Below are 6,000 nucleotides of genomic sequence, written 5' to 3' on the forward strand. Positions count from 1 at the left end.
GTGCTGTGAGGCAGCAGTGCTAACCACTGTGCCACCGTGCCACCCACCTGCTGACCTGAATGCTTTCTCAACATTCCATACATCTTATATGTTTACCTCTTATTTTTAAGGAATGTTTTCTTGATTTCTGTCTTTCTTCAACCATACCATAAAACTTCACCAAAGTTAATAACATCAGGGATTTGTTAGAATCAGTAAAATGGGTATTGGTTGCAGGTTGCTTTAAATGTGATGGTGCATTTATTTTAAGTTGCATATATACATCAAAGTAGGTCAGATTTGTAAATCAGAATTGCATGTTTGTCACTGAAAGTGGGTGACACTTGAAAAGCTTGACTTCAATAATATTTCCAACAGCTGACAGCTGCACTATGAGACATCTTAAACAACCTGCCCATATCACATCAGAAAATCTGTTCATTTCAGCCTGCCAGTTCAATCTGTCCCATGGTTCCTGCCAAAAGAACCTACATTTCAGCCTTTGCAGGAACTGCGATGCTATAGTTTGCAAAGTAAGTGTAGCAATCATGATATTTCCAATGTTCTTGCCAACCGACTAAAAAATACATTGGCTCACATCTTCTGAGGAGTGCCAATCATTATCAGATTGCCGCTCAACTCAAATTTACTCCTGCCTTGACACCGCTCCATATTTTTTGCTGGGTCTTCTAAGCCTGGCTTTCCCAGAAATGCAAAGCACAGTGTCCATCGGGGAATTCCATCAGATCACTGTAGAACCGGGGAAAGAAAGCTGCCCCCTATTTTTACAGTACTAGCTGCCATCTGGTAATGCCCAATGTGAAGGTTAGTGATTGGGCGAATGGGTAGGGAGGGTAGGTGGGTGAAGTAAATGGGGAGGTGGGTAGCATGAGTGAGGTAAGTGGGTGAAATGGCAGGTGGGTGAGGTTGTATGTTGGTGTGGCCAGTGGGTTTCGTGGTAGGTGGGTGATGTTTAGGTAGGTGAGGTGGTAGATGGATGAGGTGTAGATAGGCGAGGCAGTAGGTGGGTGAGGTATAGGCAGGTGAGACAGTAGGTGGGCAAAGTGGCAGGTGGTAAAGTGGCAGGTAGATGAGGTGGTAGGTGGATAGGGTGGCAGGTGGCTGAGGTAGTATGTGGATGAGGTGAGTAGGGTGGCAGGTGATAGTAGGCTGGTCAGATAAGTGGACCATCTTACTGACTGCAAACCGACACTTTCATAAAGGCATCAGGCAGTCTAAGGGTTAAAGTACACAGGGATGTCACACACAACCAGCAGATGGACATCAGCACTGAATGTGTGCCAGCCACTTTAAACTCACCATCTCATATTAGTTCCAGGAAAAAAATGCATCTTAATCACTTACTGGGGAGGGTTCAGCAACAACAATAGTCCCGCATGCTGCTGAATTGCTCATTCACCCAATGGCTTCACAATCAACCCTTCTGTCTTTCTAGAGGACAGTAATGGATACCAAATGAGAGTGGGACCAGATGGAGGTGTACTCCAGATTTTTGTTCTGTTAGTACTTATGAGGTACCCGCCGCAGAACTGGCAGGAGAAGAGTGAGACTATGCCTGCACAAAAGGTGAGATCAGCCTTCCCCAACAACCCAGTGAGGGTTCATCCAGTCTCCATCTGCTATTCACTGTGAGTGATCTTTAATGTACGAGCCTGCTTAGCTGATCATTGATTCACTCTTTTATCTATTTCAGGTACCAGTAAGAAACTGGGGAGGACATCAGCCAGGAAATGACACAGTCCCAATCCCCAGTCCACCTGTGAGCAGGAAGCCTCAGTATCCTCAGAGGAAGCACCATTACGGAGTTCACCTGTATGGTCCATCAGCACAGATACATGGACTTTGGTAGGTCCTAATTGGACAATGGGCTCGGATTTACAATCAGGAGATCAGCTCACAGACAAGGATCCACAGCTAGTGGTGGTAGTGGCACCTGAGGTTTCTGACATTGCTGGAGACCAGGCCCCTACTGAGTCTGAATCAGATGATGAGCCTCTAGACTCAGCTTAGGTGACCTCTTTGAGATGCGGAAACAGGTAGGAAACATTAAGCAGAGTTGCCAGAGGCCATCCATAGAGTGGACTGAAAGCTGTAGGAGTCCGCTCATGTTTTGATGCTGTCATAGCGCTGGCATGCGAATGCATTGAAGTCTTCATGGAAAGGGTGGCGACCTGGAGATTCAACTCCAGCAGAATGGCCAGGTTCTATAATATTTTTTATAGAAAGGATATTATTAATAGATGTGTGCTTGAAACTGAACTCAGTCACTAGCCATTGGTACATTGCAGCAGTGGCTACACGTAAGTGGGATGTGGAACCTTGACAGGTAGATCGAGTCAGGATAGGACCTACTCAATGGTAGGGCATTGGGGAGAGTTATAGAACAAAGAGATCTCGGGACACAGGTTCATAGATCCTTGAAAGTGGAGTCACAGATGGATAGGGTGGTGAAGAAGGCATTCCGCATGCTTGGTTTCATTGGTCAGAACATTGAATACAGGAGTTGGGACGTCTTGTTAAAGTTGTACAAGACATTGGTAAGGCCACACTTCGAATACTGCATATAGTTCTAGTTACCCTATTATAGAAAGGATATTATTAAACTAGAAAGAGTGAAGAAAAGATTTACTAGGATGCTACCAGTACTTGATGGTTTGAATTATAAGGAGAGGCTGGATAGATTGGAACTTTCTTCCTTGGAGCATCGGATGCTTAGGGGTGATCTATAAAATAATGAGGGGCATAGATAAGGTCGATAGTTGACATCTTTTCCCAAAGGTAGGGCAGTATAAAACTAGAGGGCATAGGTTTAAGGTGAGACGGGAGAGATACAAAAGGATCCAGAGGGGCAATTTTTTCATACAGAGAGTGGTGTCTGGAACAAGCTGCATGAGATAATAGAGGCAGGTACAATTTTGTCTTTTAAAAAGCATTTAGACAGTTACATGGGTAAAATTGTGTTGAAGCTTTTTTTAGAGGCTGAGCATTAAGCTGGCTTTCACGTGAGGGATTTCACTTCCTAATTATGGCTCAGCTGATACAAAGACTCACGAAGACAGTATTCTGGTTAAAGACATTTCTTTATTTCCCAGGTCTGGTTCAACGTGTGAAGGAGAACAGTTTTGGTGGCGTTCCAAAATCACTCTATAAGTACATCACTCTCAGTATTACAATTACACAATTTTCAAAAGTTATTTGCCCATCTTCTCTGCTCACCCCAGCCTGGTGTGAGCCAACCATTATTAGTATGGGTAATTTATCATGGCCAAAACCATTTACTCTCTGACAACATGGGAATGCATGGGTTCGTGAACTTTGAAAGTTTTTCTCAGTCTTCTAGCATTCCCTAAACTTTTCCTTGTCTTATGTACTGTATGGTTTATTCATTTGGCCTGTCTGAGATCTCCAGCACTGTCCTTGGAAGACCGCCTAGAGATACTAATAAGAATTGCTTTTTCCCTTCACTCAATTGCTGTATTGTTCTGAAGAATGTGATTCTTCTTACTTGACTGCACCCCATCATGCCTTAGAGCATTGTGCCATTGACCAAGGTATATGTTTTTAACACAGAATATTCAGAAATACATGTCTAAATTGTCTAACAGTAGTTATATGTGTCTCTGTGCAAACAGTACCTTTGTAAGATATATCCCAGGCACTTTGTGACTTCACTCTAAATTAATCTACTCTTATTTTTTAGTCTTTTAGTCCCAGGTTATTCTAAACACCCTCTTACAGATTGGTATAGGGGGATATGGGCCAACCATGGGCAATTGGGACTAGCTTAATGGTAAAAACTGGGCAGCATGGAGAAGTTGGGCCGAAGGGCCTGTTTCCATGCTGTAAACCTCTGTGACTCTATGAGCTCCCTCCAGATGCCTCTCCTTTTCAAGGTGTCAGGGCATTGCTATTGGGCACCCATAGGGAGGAAGAGCACCAGCTATGCACCCTAGGGGCATCCGCCCAAGACACAACAAGAGTGCTCAACTCCCCTCTGCCAGTGACCCATTAACTCAAGCAAGTCAGGCTGAGGAGGATACACCTTAACAATTTCCAAGTCTCATGGATTCTGACAATTGCAGGGTCCCAAATGGTTGCACCTCAGCACACCACAATCCATGTGAGGCAACCTCAGTGAGGACACTGCAAATAATCCTCAAAACGTAACTGCATGATTAAGATGTCAATGCTTCCAGTTTTATGGTGTGCAAAAGATGATGGGCTTGCGGGGGGGGGGGGGGGGGGGAATGGGTGTGCAGTAGCAAGATGATGTCTCATCAATCTACTGAGGAGCACTGGCGAGGGGACATATGGTGTACTCATGCTTTTGCTCTTTGGAGAGCCATCCATCTGGTTATGCATGAAAGAGATATGTCTGGTCTTCCCCCTTCCCTTAAGGACAGGAGTGCATTCTTGGCTAAATATGAGTTCCAGCCATTTATAAGCTGCCATGCACACGGATTTGGTGAGGGCATGAGTGAAATATTCAATTTAAAGTTGTCTAAGGTTGTGGGAGAGTGGAGTGCTGTTCAATTACTACAGCGACCATGTATTGCTAGGGCTATGCATTTATCCATGTGCACTCCAATAAGCAACCTAACATCAGAGCATATGGTAAGTACTGATATTTCCTTAATCTCTAAGAAAACATGGAACTTTGAGTGAAATACTCTGAGCAAAACGGTGCTGGGGCCTTCAGGCAGCAAAGGTGAGAAGAACAAACAATTGTAAGAATGTGTCCGCATATTACTCCGCCTGGAATCTGGTAGCAATCAAATTCTCACAGACACGTCTGTCACGGTGCCCTGCTATGGCCTTCATGTGGCTCATTGATATCCTGTCCCACATCAGATCCATCTGTTCAATGGCCTCCTCATCAGAGGTAACTTCTTGCTTTTCCATGTCTCCCTCAGGCAAGACTTTGCAGCGCTAAGTTGTGCAGAGCGCAGAAGACAATGATGATCCTGGACATTTGCTGTGGTAAGTACGATTATCCTCAACACTGGTGTGAGGCTGTGTCCTCAGCCCCTTACTAAACTCCTTATACATTTATGACTGCGTGGCCAAATTCCACTCCAGTTCCATTTTCAAGTTTGCTGATGACACCACTGTAGTGGGTCAGATCTCAAACAATGATGAGATGGAGCACAGGAAAGAGGTAGAGAATCTGGTGAAATGGTGTGATGACGATAATCTCACCCTCAATGTTAGTAAAGTGAAGGAAATAGTCACTGACCTCAGGAAATGTAGTGGAGGACATGCACCTCCTACATCAACGTTGATGAAGTGGAGATGGTCGAGAGCTTCAGGTTTCTAGGCTTTAAGATCACCAACCATCTGTCCTGGTCCCTCCATACCGACACTATAGTTAAGAAGCCCATTAACGCCTCTACTTTCTCAGGAGGCTAAGGAAATTTGGCATGTTTGCTACAATCTCACCAATTTTTACAGATGCACCATAGAAAGCATCCTTTCTGGATGTATCACAGCTTGGTATGGCTCCTGCTGTGACCAGGACCACAAGAAACTGGGTTGTGAATGTAGCCCAGTCCATCACACACACCAGCCTCCCATCCATTGACTCTGTCCACACTTCCCGCTGCCTCAGATCAAGGACCCCACTCACCCTGGACATACTCTCTAACACCTTCTTCCGTCGGGAAAAAGATGCAAAAGTCTGAGAACAACTGACTCAAGAACAACTTCTTCCCTGCTGCCATCAGACTATTGAATGGACCTATTAAATATTAAGCTGATCTTCCTCTTCACCCTATCTGTAACTGCAACACTGCATTCTGCACCCTCTCCTTTCCTTCTCCCTTGTGTACTCTATAAATGGTATGTTTTGTCTGTATAGCACGCAAGAAACAATACTTTTCACAGAATCCCAATACATGTGACAAGAATAAATCACATCAAACAGCCCTGGTTGAGTGATCCAAACATTGGAAATGTTTATTCAGGTGTCTTATCGTTTGCTCTGTCTCTGGTGGCAGTATG

The sequence above is a fragment of the Mustelus asterias genome, chromosome 7 (assembly GCF_964213995.1).
Source record: "Mustelus asterias chromosome 7, sMusAst1.hap1.1, whole genome shotgun sequence".
NCBI classification, from domain to species: Eukaryota; Metazoa; Chordata; class Chondrichthyes; order Carcharhiniformes; family Triakidae; genus Mustelus; species Mustelus asterias.